The sequence below is a fragment of the Periplaneta americana genome, chromosome 3 (assembly GCF_040183065.1).
Source record: "Periplaneta americana isolate PAMFEO1 chromosome 3, P.americana_PAMFEO1_priV1, whole genome shotgun sequence".
Lineage (NCBI taxonomy): Eukaryota > Metazoa > Arthropoda > Insecta > Blattodea > Blattidae > Periplaneta > Periplaneta americana.
In genome coordinates, this window is record NC_091119.1 from 167,174,919 (window position 1) to 167,192,124 (window position 17,206).

At 34.8% G+C, this 17,206-nt stretch overlaps 1 protein-coding gene across 1 annotated transcript in view; it reads right to left on the reverse strand.

Annotated features, from left to right (window-relative positions):
* The window catches only part of Neto (Neuropilin and tolloid-like), a 1,086,331-nt gene that overhangs the window by 179,157 nt on the left and 889,968 nt on the right, over positions 1–17,206 (reverse strand). The gene's annotated exons all lie outside the window — the stretch shown is intronic.

Consider the following 17,206-nt stretch of genomic DNA (forward strand, 5'->3'; position numbering starts at 1 on the left):
GTTAATATTAAAATGTTAGTAAAAATAAAATTATGTCCCTGTATATACAGCCACGAAGCATGAGTTTTGAGGCTGCTAGAAACAACAGACTGTGACGATACTATTTTGCATTGCCTGTAATGAGGCGATATTAGCGATCCTAGTGGTGAGCAACTATCTAATGTTTGCATATTTACTACGTAATGAGCTTCGCGACTGTATATACTAGACTGTGGTAATATGATAAACATTTAGAATGTTATACGCTTAAGTAAGACATAAGTTAACTAGTTCTATCGGTACTCTCGTATTAATGTTCGACTTCTGAAATCGATTGTATGTAGGAAACAGTTGCATGTAATTATCACACAAGAAGGGCATTCAATTGAGTGACTTGGCGACCGGGATTCCTACAGTGTATGCACTGTTAGGCGTGTCATCTATGTAGAGACTAACTTTTTGGTCCTACAGAATTATCCGTTATGGTTACCATTTATTAAACGAAGACAAATTCGCTTCTACAGTTAGGATCGAACCCGAGTCTCCCAGTTCTACGCAATGGACTCTCTAACCACTGTAATGACTGTTGACTTAAAATATATGTCAATATATAATTCGAATAACATATAAAATACCAGAAGATTGGACAAAAGCAATAGTAATACCAATATATAAAAAAGGTGACCGCGGAAATCCCAACAATTATCGAGGCATTAGTCTATTGAACTCCACTTACAAACTCTACGCTAAAATAATTACTCGCCGTTTGAACACCATTAGTGAAACAAAATTAGACGAAATACAATGTGGATTTAGGAAAGGACGGTCTTGTGCCGATTGTGTGTTTGTGATGCAACAAATAATCCAGAAAAGAAGAGAATTTAATCTCCCTACATACATAATGTTCGTGGATTACGAAAAAGCCTTTGACAAGGTTTTAAGAAATAAATTATGGAATATACTGTCCAAAGAAGGATATCCAACACACCTAGTGAAAACAGTTAAAAGCTTATACGAGACAAGAATATCAGTAAGAATAGGAAACAAAACGAGTGATACAATAATTGTAAATCAGGGTGTTAAACAAGGCTGCCCTTTATCTCCAACATTATTCAATATATACATAGATAAAGCCACAGAAGAATGGCAGAATAAAATAACAACCGGCATAAATATAGGCACGACATTATTGAAGTCCATGCTTTTTGCTGACGATCAGATCTTGATGGCAGAATCGGAGGATGACTTACAGGTGGCAGCTTATCAACTACAATTAATAATGGAAAAATATAATCTTAAAATTTCTAATCATAAAACAAAAACAATGGCATTTGAAGGAGTTGAGCACAGAAGATGTAAAATAGTTTTAAATCATGAAATCATAGAACAGGTATCCTCCTTTAACTATTTAGGCTGCAATATATCATACGTAAAAGAACAAGACGTCAAAAATAAAATGAGTAAATTTCAACAGATGTGTGGAACAATACGAAGGACCTTAAAAAATAAAACACAACGTTCAACACAACTAAAATTTTATACAACGTTAGCTGTCCCACTATTAACCTATGGTTCAGAAAATTGGTCTATAAACCGAACAACTAAAAAGAAAATTGAATCCAGCGAAATGAAATTCCTTCGAAGTGTTGCTGGTCTCACTCTTTTAGATCATCAAAAGAACAAAAATATACGAGAACAACTAAATATGTTTAATTTGACTGAGAAAATACAACAACAAAAACATAATTGGTACCAACATATAAGAAGAATGAATGACGACCGGTTACCTAAAGTAATACTGAACTATGAACCAAGAGGACACAGAAATGTTGGTAGACCAAGAACAAGATGGATAGACGACATAAACTTTGAAGACGGAACAGGCCAATAGGCCTAATCCCTGTGGTTGATGATGATGATAATTCGAACACGGAGTAAGGCCACTAAGGAAAAGAACCAAAGTAGACAGATTAGATCCGGTGCGGTGGGTTGAACTCCGGCGTAGCACACCGGTTAGAGCGCCCATTGCGTAGAACTGGGAGACATTTCTCCTATTCTCGGAGCCGGGGCGAATTTTTCTCCGTTAATAACAAGTGGTAACCATCACAGATAATTCCTTAGGATAAAAAATTATTTATCTCTGCATACAAAATCTGATATCGAACTATAGCCCGACCACTGACATTAAAACCTGCGCCACAAACCAGTGTTCGTTCGTGCGCAGGTTCCCATAGTGGGGGATCTGTTGTGTGTAGATGCGCTCGACGTTTCTCAGCGAGTACGTTCTAAACTATTCGAAACAGTACTCGTGTCCGCGTCCAATCTTTCACTTTTCAATCAATTATTAATATTCCATTTCGACGTATTGTGTATAGTTAAAACAGATTGTAATTTATAATAATGGAAGGGAAACCAAATGTGCGCGGCAGGCTTTTGAAAAGGGACGCACGTAAAATTATTTATAATGTTGCGAAGTATTTATGGGGTTAGGTACAGCTTACAGCAGTAAAATGTTTTGAAATATTCAACATTTTTTTCCTCCATTACTGTATCTTGTACAATAATGAAAATTGGTATGTGTAAAACATTGTCCTTCTGCTAGATTAAAAAATAGTTTTACGATTTAAAAAAAAATTATTTATATATATATATTTTTTTTTACAAATTCAAAATGGTGGCAGTTTGCTGTGCAGTGATGAAGCGTTTCCCTCATAATTTATACACTTGTTCTCTCTCTTTTATTTTATTACTGAAATTCATGTTTACAATATCATGGTCTTTCAACTACATTGCTTAATAAATATTTTTTTTATTTTGTTTTAGAAGAAAGTACTGATACTTGACCATTTTTTTAAATAAATTTATTTTTTATCAATCCTTTTTTGTAGATAGATGGATTTATTGACTAATATTATACATACAAATTTTATATTATCATAATTTTGTCTAAAATCCAATGCACGGGTCTTCTGACCGTACGTGCTTTGTACCCAAAACAAGTCCTCCTTTGTAGGTCCCCCCACCTATGATTACATCCAACTACTCTCTAAAAGAACACACATATTAAAAATGGAAATGGCACAATAAAACACATTATATAATATATCCTAACCTAAAAGACCTAAAAGTGTGCAATTGGGTGGATACTATTATCCCTTTCTCAGTTCGCGTCGCAAACTTCGACAGCTGCAGCTCTAATCTTTCTCGCCTTCAAGAGGAACAATCAGACAATCTATCAAAGGTAGAGAATTGATCTTGCATCATATTGTAGATATAACATGCATAAATACACACAAAAAAATGTCATCACAGAATGTTGGATAGTTTTTGAGTTATGTGGGAAATGCTTCATCTCTGCACAGTGAAATGAATTTTGAAAAAAAAAATGTAAATAATTTTTTATATCGTAAAAATATTTTTTTCATATAGCAGAAGGACAGTGTTTTACACATACCAATTTTCATTATTGTACAAGATACAGTAATGGAGGAAAAAAATGTTGGATATTTCCAAAATTCTACTGCTGTAAGATGTATCTAACCTCTTAAAAGAGAGAGAGAGAGAAAAAAAAAGAATTTAAGTAGAAATATAATGTTGTCACATCAACAAGGAAGCTACGGGAGTTTCGGCCAACTTGAAAAAAACGTTTTGAAGTAAGAGGCAGTGTCATCGTCTACAACAGTTGGAGTCCGACAAGTGCAAGCCAGCCTAGGGAGCTGTTCGTATAGCGATGACGTCTTCCCATCCATGGCCACGTGAGTATTGGAAAAGTCGAAGGTCTTTTTGTAGTTGGTCGAGCTATAGGTGTAGATCCTTCACATCGAGAGGTGTACTGTGGTAGACGGTAGATCATGAGACGTCACGACACGTGCATTTGTTGACATCAGATTTCACTCATGAGTTTGAATGACAATAAGTAATTTCGTAGATAAATAACCACTAAGAATAGAACCTGATGCAATAAATATATCTGAATACGCAACTCGGTTTGAAACGACAAAAACAAAGTTCGTACGTCTTTTCTCAGTGACTTCGGAAAGAATTTATTTCTTAGAAGTCAGACCGAATTATGAAAGACTGTGCATGAAAACATTACTTGTGAAAGTAAAACGGTTAGCATTTGTGTGTAAATTTAGACTTGTGGTTAATGCATACCATGAAAAGAGGTGCATACTTCAGAATCGCTCTTAATCCCGCGAACAGCAACTAGACTTGATCAAAGCCAGTAGCTTTCGCATTGTTAGCATACGAAGAATGCCAGCCCTTTCTGCAGGCACGGATTAATATAAATTGTGTACAGTGGAGACGGCCAAGAACTCGCGTGGTATGTAAGACAATTTGATTTGTTTACAGATAGAAAAGGATACTGTACAAGCGTGTGAACAAAACAATTCCTGGAAACAGTGAGCGATTAATAAGATTCTGCAGCTATTTAGGCCAGGGGTGAGCAAACAGCGATCCGCAGCGGTCAAGAAGGCGGGAATTTTTATTTTGGGATGGGACATTCCTGTGAACAAAATTTGATCACGATGTTCGGCCATCAGTATAGTCGCGATGACCTCTGTAATGCTCAGAAAACCCTTCAGGGCATCATATAAGATTGGAATGGTTGTCGGGGAAAAAGGAGAAAATAATAGAAGAAATGTATGACGTAATGTGAAGATGCGTTTAATTGATATCGAGAGGCAAGAGATTGAGCTCCAATGTTCGGAAAAATCTCACTACATTAACAATCCGTCCTCATGCTTAATTTGGGGAGGTAGCAAAGATAGTAGAGCTGGTTTAACGTGGCTAAAATTGGAGGCATGGAAGGGTAACAAAATTGTCACCAAAGAAGGAGAGCGCATGTGTTCATTATGCGTGGAAAAGATTCTTGGACACACATTTTAGCGCACTGTGAAAAAACAGAACATATCCGGAGAAAATATCCACCACCCACGATACTAACAAGGAGAAGACACGATCTGTATATCACCGAATTAAATAAGATTGTGTGAGATGAAAGTACAAGACGTACTGTTTAAAGTCATACCTGGTATGGGTGGACAATGACCCCTCGTTTTGAAAATAATGGCTATTGTTTGTGACATACTTCCGTTAGATGCTTAATAGGGAAGCATTAGACTGTGTAACAGGTAGCCCATATGGTTGGATGCTGAGTTGTTATCCAGGCGACCTGAGTTCGAATCTTCACTGGTTCTATATATATATTTTTCCTTTTAATAATGATTAATATTGTGATCACAGTTATCTATTTACATACCTATATCACATTTCTCAATGTATTGAATGCTTCATCATGTTTTAAACAAATTACTAATTAACTAACATTGTAATGTAAAGGATAAACAATGAAATACTGCTCACGCAGGAAGGTAAGATGTGTCACTGGTGTTTGTTCTATTTCTGTAGAAGCTATTCCATTTCATTTTGTACCCGATTCATTATGATATCATAAAAACACACAAAACATACATATTTCCTGCACCATGCACAGCAAATGAAAGAAGGTTGTCCACAGTCACACACATTTTTCCGCACTTCTGCTGCGAAACAGATATCCTTCACATTCACAAACACTTCTCGTTCGTTTATCAATTTTGATGCATACCACGCATATATCAACATGGCTTTGAATATAGGAACTGACAACTGAAAGTGAATTAAAATAATAATAATAATAATAATAATAATAATAATAATAATAATAATAATGATAATAATAATAATAATAATAATAATAATAATAATAATAATAATAATAAGCTTTAAAAAATAAGAAAGCATTAGGATTCGAACTCGGGTTGCCTCGATGACAACTCAGCATCCAACCACATGAGATACGCCGTTATACAATCCAATGCTTCCCTATTAGACACCTAACGGAAGTATGTCATAAACAATAGCCAATATTTCCAAAACGAGGGGTCATTGGCCACCCATACCAGGTATGACTTTAAACAGTGTGTCTTGTACTTTCATGTCACAAAATCTGATTTAATTCGGTGATATACAGAGCGTGTCCTCTCCTTGTAAGTCAGAATAGGAGTTCGCTTGCATGTCTTGACCTCATGAGGGATAGAGAATACGAACGAAAGATTGGATTGTTTCTCTTGAAGGCGAGACAGCTTAGAACATCAGTTTTGAAGTTTATGATACGAAATGATGAAGGGTTAATGGTAACTTTTGAATTATACATTTTTGCCTTTATGTAACATCTTACGAACTTCTAAGTCCGGTGTGCCATTCACAGGAATATTCAGCAATAAACAAGACGATATTTTACGTTTAGTATTCAAAATATGTAGGTTCGAAAACGAAAAAAACAAAATGGTATTCCATATTTGTAACACTTCCTCTATATTATAATACTCATGATTGCTAATAATTTCTCCAAAACATACAGTTCCGGATACATATTGCCTTCTTAATTTTATTTGTCTCATCTTATGCAGAAAGGAAATGAAATGTATGAGTTTTTATATAAAAAATACTATATTTTATAGGCTTCATTTTAAGTTAAACTTACTCTTAGATCAAGCATATTAACAAAATTAATCAAATAGGAGAAAATCTCTGTACAAAGACAGGGACAATGCCTAAAACAACTTTTCGGATATCTAGAATGCTTAAAACGTGCGTTCCTGCGAAGATCTCGAAATTAAAATACTTTATTTAGGTGTGACTACATAAATTCTTGTAACAAAGACAACAGAGCAGGTTTAGCGTGGCTAAGATTGGAGGCATGGAAGGGTAATAAAATTGTCAACGAAGAAGGGGAGCGTCTTTGTCCGCTTTGCAAAGAAAAGGATTCCTATAAACATTTATTATTACTGTGTGTCGAATTGGAACATGCACGGAGAAAATATTTACCACCCTCGACGCTAGGTCAGAATAGGAGTTCGCTTGCATGTCTTGACCTCATGGGGAATAGAGAATGGGAACAAAAGACTGGATTGTTCCTCTTGAAGGCGAGAAATATTAGAACTGCAGCTGTTGAAGTTTCCGGCGCGAACTGAGGAAGGGATAATAGTATCCACCCACCTGCACACTTTTAGGTATTTTAGGTTAGGATATATTATATAATGTGTTTTATTGTGCCACTTCCATTTTAATATGTGTGTTCTTTTAGAGAGTAGTTGGATGTAGTCATAGGTTGGGGGGGGGACCTACAGAGGAGGACTTGTTTCGGGTACAAAGCACGTACGGTCAGAAGACCCGTGTATTGGATTTTAGACAAAATTATGAAAATATAAAATTTGTATGTATAATATTACTCAATAAATCCATCTATCTATCTAAAAATATAATTCCTAGCAATGAGAAAATACAAACGTAAACTGAAATACAAAATAAAATTTCCAAGCCAAAGAGACATTAAAATTTTCATAGATGTTAAGACTACAGTTTTCCACGTAATAAGCGATTTAATTCAGTTTTCCACGCACGTAGCCTGGTGCTGAGGTCTTGCTTATCTCCCTCCCGTAATTCATTTTCATCTCGGCAATCCAGCGGCACCAGAAAGGAGATATCTACTCGTATAATAGAACCACTGCTCTTTTCGTGGTAATGACATTAGACGCAAGAAATGTCTTTCATAAGAATATTGAATAAGCTTCATATCATGCTTTTCAATCTCTAGACCTACACTGCCTCTCTGCTTATTACACAATATTAAACTAGTCGTTATAGACGCCTAAAAAGTTAATAATCAATACTGTTTGTTATATCTAGAAAGATGAAAAATATTTATAACTAGTGGCTTGTGCAGCAAATGCTGCAAACTAAGTTCATTAGACGTTCAAATAAACATTTTTCAGATTTATTTTCAATGAAGAATAGCAGACATTCTGAAATTTATTTGCTTCCATAATAATGAAAGATATTATCTCTCGAGCCAATACTGAAGAGAACCACGCATATAAATATCTACACCACACCGCCATTAAATATATGGAAAAGACCCAACCCCACTTGATTAATAACTATAAAAATATTTGATTTTTAATAGCCTAATATTATCTTACGTAAGTTTTATAGCTTTCAGTAACATATACTATATATACTATATAGTCGCCACTCAGTAAAATATAGAAATCAAAATCTAATTTAAGTTATTCTCTACATCTACTTATATAACCCCAAAACGTTTCACTTTCATATCATCAATATAGCATTAATATGTATAATTAATGAAAAATAGTCACATCACGGGATTAACTACAATAATATTTCATTTCTAATAGTAATAATGTCATCAAACCCCTCAAGTTTTGTAGTTTTTAATATCCAATACACAGCTGTACCCAGAAAATTACACACCACAGAATCGAACCTGTAAATTATTTTTAGTAAGTTAAGTTTTTAATAACCAATTTAATTTGAGCTCTAAATATGTCAGCATTCTTGCAGATCATGGCCTTCGTGTAATATTGTTTACTGTAGTGTGTGTTTTGCTTTATTCTGAAATGCAACACGGCCGACTTGATGCTCGCTTCGCTTCTCCTGAATGCAATTAGCTAGTTCTCAAAACTGACGACAGATGGATTTTGGAAAATAGGGAAATTATGTAGGAAAATTGACATTTCACTGAAGACTACTATTTTTCCGAAAAACTTTGGGTTTCAAGCTTCAAAATTAGGGGCCATTTATTAAAATCCGTTCAGCCGTTTTCCCGTAATTTCCATTACCAGTTAAAATTAAATATATATATATATATATATAGATGTATAAAGTGTACAAGACCACACAGACGTCAGAAGGGCAGGTAGGTTTAATTACTGTGTGGATCATTTCAAACACGTTACAAAGAACACAACACAAATTCCAAAGACAGGTTACAGTAACATAAAAAAAGACATGAAAATACTACACATTCAGAAAAAAAAAAAAAAAAAAAACGTGAACACTCAACTCAATTTAAAAACACACACCCTTTTCGACACAAATAATGAACACACCCCACCACAGCAGAATACTGGAAGATAGCGCGGGATCTCTACTAGGCTTTGGACAATGAAGCACAAGACTTCGAAACTAGACAAGCAAGGTAAATCGTAAATATTAACACGGTAAAGAAGTTTTCAATTTAATCAGTAATATTTATCATATAGATACAGGCATATAAACTATTCTGGTATTTTTATAGATAAGCCTATAAGATATAAAATAGATTGGAAAAGGGAGATAAGGACATTAGGTGGGAAACGCTTTTCCACTGCATTTTTCATAGACACCATTTCGAATATGTAACTACCGGTAACTATATATTATTTTTAATATCTGAAATTTGTTTATTATAATAGAGGGAGGTGGGATATGATGGTAGGGACTGGATTAATCTTGCTCAGGATAGGGACCTATGGCGGGCTTATGTGAGGGCGGCAATGAACCTCCGGGTTCCTTAAATCCATAAGTAAGTATAATAGAGGCAGTGAATATTTATAACACAAATTCTGAGCTTAATGTACTTTCTGGTTCCTGAGAAAAATATATTTAATTTTGTACTTATCTGTAGTTTTCAAAGGTAGAAGTACACCCTTAAACTTTTAAAAAGAATACAGCTTTTGTTTTGACTCAGAGATGGGACGCTTGGATAAACGGCGAGGTCAAAAACGGTACCGACCAGCCATTGTACAGGGACATCATTTTATTTTTACTTCAATTTTTATTGTACCTGAGTTTTTGAATGTACTTCACTCCCACCCCTTCTACTATTGAAGTTCCAACTCCACACAGAACCAAGACCGCAGATAGTAAGCACTACTGAGTTACTGAGTATAGTACGTTCCAGAAATATGTTCGCGTTTTCCAGTGACGAAAGAGCTTTCAATATTGAATCATATTTTCGCACAGATACTGTCCGTTTGCCTACGTCGCATCCCGATTTCCCCCACCTGCTTCTGCTCGCCCCTCTGTAAAAGCTGGGCTGCCTTAGCTCTTTTCTGAAAACATTAATTTCTGTTAGGAATTGGACGTTTACGTAATATTATACAGCTGTTTAATTTAACTTAAATAAAAGGGCCTCGTTAAGTAATTAACTGTCACGTGATTTCCTCCCTTTCTACAATTCTGCGGCATAACCACTTGGACGGACAGTAGATAGCATGTCTGAGTAATTTTATATTTTCGGGTCGGGCAGAAGTGAAGATTGAATGTACAGTACTTAGAGTAGGTACAGAATTATTTCAACATGGGTTACTAGTACGAAGGACGAAACTGGTAATTGGAATTAGATGCAATAGTCTATAATGCGATAATATGCGCAAAAGAACTGAAGCCGGTATCGAAATGAACGGCCACCATTTTCAAAATTGTGTTTAAATATTCATATTATGATTATTTTTCAATTCAACTTCTTTCTCTATATTGTACGCTAATGTGCTGTAGACAGTATAATATACACTGCATAATGAATACGTTCGCATGGATAACTCACTTCGTGAGTAAAAACACTTATTCTTAATACAGTACTATACTTTGATTAAAGAAAAACCTAATGAAAATTATCAAACTCAAAATCGCGATATTTTTCTAGTTTACGTAAATGGATGAACTACTTTTCTTCCTTCCTATACCTAGTAGAGTGATTTGTGTTTTACGCCAGTATCATCGAACTCCAGTCTTGGAGGGGGGAGCAAGCGTTGTTTCCGGTTCTCTAAAGGTATAGACAGGTTAATATTAAAAATGTTAGTAAAAATAAAATGATGTCCCTGTATAAAAAATATTGGGTGAGTGAGTAAGAAAGATTTTATGTTTCGTATTTTTAAAACTTGACATTATTCAATAGCTTTACATATAGGCTTCGAACAACTTTAATCTGGCCAATAAAACACACCCTGGCATTAAATGGAAATGTATACACAGCAGGGATGAAATATTTCATTCTTTCGTAAAATCAAGTAAAATCCATTGGACTGATACCAACTCTGTTAAATATTTAAAAGAAATCGATTTTATACCACTACCAATTTCATATTTATACTCGTATTTGTATATACACGCACATTTCCTTCCATGTAAACGCGCTCTTGCATTAATACGGACACAAATATGCCACGGGTAACATGCTGTATGCGTAACATTGTATCAGAGGCCTAGAGGGGATTAAAGCTGACGAGCAGTTGCTGAAAGGAAATAGGGCATTATTTGGAAAATAAAAACTAGAGATTTTTTAACAAACAAGATTATTTTATCTTATCACATTATATCGTCTATACAATGCTTATAAGTAGGCCGCGAAACTTCATACAATTGCACGTTTTTATTGGTTTTGCATAAAAGAGAATCTTTTCCGATCATGGTTTTTACGTTCGATTGAAGCCAACTTTATTTTGCATAAAATCATATTACGGGATTTTACCTTTAAATAATAATAATAATAATAATAATAATAATAATAATAATAATTTATTGCTAGAACAAAGATAAGTTATACATATAAATCACTCTAGCACTCCCAGAAAGAGTACATACTCGGTTTGGGGGCATTCCACAAAATTATAAAAAAAATATTAATTAACACAATAAAGTAAAAAGAGAAAAAGAAAAACACAGATATTACAGTAATTGAAGCTATTTTATATTTTCTCCCTAGACAATAATTTTAATTCATTTTTTAAAATAAAAAGCATTAGCAAATTGAATGCTTGTTAATTTAACTCTTATCTTATCGTAGAGCCTTGGACCGAAGTTGCTACTGTGATTATAAGCTACAGTTGTGATAGTTAATCCTTGCTTCAACATGTAGGCCTAAACATTCAGTCACAGTAGTTCACAAAATAAATGTTCACGTATACAAATATAATATATAAAGTGCATTTCTAGCACAAAAAATAATTGCCTAACATTAGATGTTTCAATTTACATTATACTGTACAAGTTTTAACAATGTGAAATAATAATTTGTGAGTGAGCAGGAAAGAAAATATATACATAACTTACGTAACATACATTTCTTTACAATTTATTGCACCGAATTACAAGGTACATTCGCAATGTATCAAAAGAAAACGTTTTTTCAAGAAATACTTAGAAATATTATTGAAAGGGATGTTGACATGTACCAGCATTATACACAAATCTCTGTATAATTATATACCTAATTAAATATTTTCCATGTACTTTTTGCTATTACACTGCTTTTGAATTAATCGAGTTCTGTCATATCTTTTTAACAATTTGCAAAATTTAGTGTTTTTCTACCTTTAATAATGTCACTAGATGTAGTGGCATGTAAAATAACTCCTGCGGGACAAAATTCTGGCACACCAGCGACGCTGATATAACCTCGGCAGATGCAAGCGTCGTTAAATAAAATATAATTTACAATTTACCTTTAATCAGAAAATATTTCTTTTTGTTCTCAAGTGAAACGCTTCGGTGCTCTTGGTTTTCGACATATTCCTCAGTAGTGTGAATTATAAAACAGCGAAATTAACACTAACGTAAATATGCATGTATAAATAATGAAATAAATAAATGAAAAGAAATAAAATAGGCTATACTTGTTTACACACAGGATTTCAAGTACGTGTGGTGATTGCAAGAACCCACGCCAAGCAGAGTTAGAAAGACATTAATGTAATTTCTCACAGTGCCATCCCAACCCATGGGTCATGACCAGGCTTCGAGACTTTGGACCCGATACAATAAGTTTACTGTGCATGCACTATAGGTTGTTGACTCGCTGCAGGTAGATAGAGATGTGTTGAGGTAACAACGTTGCTATTTAGAGTAGACTACGGTAGTACGGGGAAACACACACATATGTACATTCTGAAAGTAAATATACATTACACAAAGACAATGTCAAAAGAATGTGAAAAGCATTTATTCTCCTATCGTTTATAAGCATTTGTGTTTAATTATACACAGTTAGTGGTGAAAATAAGCATGTAGCAATTTTAATTTTTTCATTTATCCTATTGGTCGTCTTTAGGAAGTGCAGTAACAGTACTGAATTGCAATGTACTACAAGGTACATTTTCAGTGTCTCAAACGTAAATCTTTTTCGATTATCTGCCAAACACAGTTTGTACTGTGACAAGCTTCGCTCTACGTCGCATGACGTGATAGGAGCAAAACGAAGAAACATAACATCATTGCAGTCTCTAAGAGATAGTCCTTTATTCTCGGGTGACTCAATGTCCACTAATTTGCTGTTTATGTTACACAATGTTCCACATCCGTTATTTTTACTTAAAATTGATTTTCACTTCTGTTTTACACGTTCAGTAACCGGTGTACTTGATGTATCATTTTCTAAGTTAATTTGAGGGCTTCCGGCATCTCTTGCTCTGACTTTTCTAACCGTGTAATATTTTCAGACACAGTTTGTATGAAAACCAAATTATTCGTCAGAACCTTCAAATCCAGAGCGTTTTCCTTTGCGTATTTGTTGGCATTAATTCTACAGTACCCCCACCCACTGTACGCTTTACCACTATACTCAGTACGCCGTTATGCGGATTTCCCATTGAACTGCTCTATTGGGTCCGAAGTCTCGAAGCCTGGTCATGACGTTATGTATACTCCGTGCGTTCCAAACTTCAGTCTCGCTAATCGGTGGCCCTAGTCCGCAGTCTGGTTATTACAAATATCCAGATTTTCTTTTCCTTAATCAGCATAGAGGAAGGACATAATTTCAGTTAAGAGAAGCTGATACCTCTTTATGAAAGCTAAATTTTCCACTTCTATAGCCAGAAATTTAACCAAACTCCGCTTATTTAGCTACTAGTTTCACCAATCTTATGATCTTGTTTAAGAGCATTATGTGAAAACGTGTGTAATGGTATGGGGAGTTGTGGCTTTAATTAAATGCATTTGAGAACTGGAGAACTTTGTGGAATATATCAGAATTCCCCATGTTATTTTACTATATTATAACATGCAAGATATCAGATCATATTATACGCTACGCATTTCTCGATGTCTTGGCATCAAACAGCTTCGCTCCCTGTGAGACGGTAGCGAAGCCTCAGAGAAGAAGCTTTCAAGCAAGTACGATGCAATCCGCTTTATTTTCCAGTCTACTCGTATTTCAAGCAACGATGTATCATAGGACCATATTCTTAACGTCATGGCCTTAGAGAAGAGCTGAAACATTTTCTATAAAACGTGTTCCTGACGTTGAAATATACAATGCAACTTACATCATCATCATCATCATCATCATCATCATCATCATCATCATAACAATAATCACCCAGTGGCGACTCGTGATATTTTTTGTATGTAGGATATGAGATTGACGATTGATGACCAAGACAGAAACTAATATTAATAATAATATATTAGTAATAATAATAATAATAATAATAATAATAGAGCATGCAAAATCAATATAAGTAGGCCTATGTTAGTCTTTGACTCACCATTCTGGAACTGGCAATTTATTAGTAGTGAAGTTCGATTCTCCTCCCCATTTTAGTTGCGAATATGGCTCCTAAGCCATTGTACTGCCCGATATTTACCGATGCTCCGCCGTACGTTTGCACAATTAATTTCTTCCTACAGTTAAATTCTTCTAAATGATCAAATAAAACTTCAGATATTCTTTCGGCTGTCCTGTCATCTGAAAATCCTGTTAATTCTTCTGTTTATTATAGCTTATTTTATTTATTTTCATATAATTTTGTTTGTTATATTATATAATTTTAAGTTATTTATTAATTAGTTTATTCTATTCTTTTAAAATGACCAATATTCAGTATAGTTAGTATATTTAGTATTGTACAGTCAGAGCACACAACATTGTGCAATTGACAACGTCTGTAATAAAAAGTAAACAACAAAACAATAAAATTAATTCAAAAACTCTCAACAACATTGGCATTAAAAAACTCATTAATTTCATAAAATGGTTTGTTGATTAACCAACCAGAGAAAAGTCTATTAAAAGACTTCCTTTCCAGATTAAAAAGATATTTCGGAAATTTATTTGCTATTTTTAACAACATAATAAAATAATTATTCATTGTTTTAGTCAGCCTACACTTAGGTATGTCAAAAAGGTCACGGTTTCTGGTGTTGTATATATGAACATCATTCCTATGTGTCAACATAAGTGAATTTTCTTTGACGAAATTTAGGGCTTGATAAATATACAGTGATGTCACAGTCATAATTTTTTCATTTACAAATAACAGTCTGCAGTGTGCCTTCATTGATGAATTAGTTATAATTCGAATAGCTTTTTTTGTAACATAAGTACCTTATTAGTATGAGAACTATTACCCCTTAAAAGTAGTCCATAAGAAAGACTACTATGAAAATAAGAAAAATAGACAGCTCTAATGTAATTCTTCGGAACATACATTTTCAAATTTCGCAGAAGAAATATTACTCTCGACAATTTTTTACAAACAGAATCAGCATGATCTGCCCAAGTAAGTCTGCTGTCCACAGTAATACCAAGAAGTTTAAAATTATTATTTTCCATGGCTGTACTACTAAACAACAAAGATGCAGTTTTACTTTCATTTAAAAGAAATTTATTAGAACTAAACCATTTCTTGGCTTTATTAAAAACGGAATTACTAAGAGTTTTCAATTCATTAATATCACTATGACTTGTCAAGGAAGTGGCGTCATCAGCGAATACCACAGAATAAGCAGAGACATTGCACATCAAATCATTAACCATTATTAAATATAAGATAGGACCCAACACTGATCCTTGAGAACTGCATTTAAGGAGGCTATAAGGGTGCTTGAAAATTCTTACAAGGGAAGTACCCCAGCTCGAAAGGCTAAAACCGAGTGTAAATGCGTTTAAAATAAAGAGCTGTGCTTATTCTACCACCCATCACGGTTATTCATCTCTAAACTCCGCAGTCGTGTACAATCAATGATTGAAGAATAACGAATCTAATGACTAGAGAAGCACAAATCGCTGAAGAAACAACACCGTGTAACAGACAGTTATGACAAGGAGATCCACAAAATACATAAATGAGGTATTATGTGGCAAGAAGCTACACGGCATTTGCTTTAAATAATATACGAGTATAGGGTATTTCAAAAGTCAGTTCAAACATTAAACCGCTATAAATATTATAATATGAGATAGGGAAAAAACAAAAACATCACAGTGTTGGGCAAACAACGGGGTTCACAAAACATTGGGAAGATTTCCGCCGTTCTCTTGCTCAACGTACCGCATTCTGTCTGCTACACCATGGACAGCATTTTGCAGATAATGTCTTGGAATATTGGCAATTTCTTGAGAGATTGCATTTTTCAGTTGCAGTAGGGTTGTTGGATGTGTGAGGAAAACTCGTTCTTTAAGGTAACCCCACAACCAAAAGTCGGCCGGATTGAAATCTGGAGATCGCGGAGTCCACATGGTTGAAAAGTTCCTACTGATGACTTTGGTCGGAAAACGAACCTTAATTGCGCTTGTTAACTCCACCATTAATTATTTTAGTAGGTTATTTTACGACGCTTTATCAATATCTTAAGTTATTTAGCGTCTGAATGAGATGAACGTGATAATGCCGGTGAAATGAGTCCGGGGTCCAGCACCGAAAGTTACCCAGCATTTGCTCATATTGAGTTGAAGGAAAACCCCGGAAAAAACCTCAACCAGGTAACTTGTTCTAACCGGGAATCGAACTCGGGCCATCAGGTTTCCCGTCCAGACGCGCTAACCGTCACTCTAAAGATGTGGACAATAATGGAATAAGACAGACTGTTAGAGTAAACGGAGAGCGCTACTACAGCATGTTACAGAACTTCGTCATCCTCAGACTGAGGAATCACGATATGGAAAACATAATCTTCATGCAAAATGGCGCTCCTCCCCACATCTTTATCCCTGAAAAACAATTCATTACGCAGATGTTTGACGATCGTGTCATCAGTAGGCACTTTCCAACAATGTGACCTCCGCGATCTCCAGATTTCAATCCGGCCGACTTTTGGTTGTGGGGTTACCTTAAAGAACGAGTTTTCCTCACACATCCAACAACCCCACTGCAACTGAAAAATGCAATCTCTCAAGAAATTGCCAATATTCCAAGGCATTATCTGCAAAATGCTGTGCATGGTGTAGCAGACAGAATGCGGTACGTTGAGCAAGAGAACGGCGGAAATCTTCCCAATGTTTTGTAAACCCCGTTGTTTGCCCAACACTGTGATGTTTTTGTTTTTTCCCTATCTCATATTATAATATTTATAGCGGTTTAATGTTTGAACTGACTTTTGAAATACCCTATACTCGTAT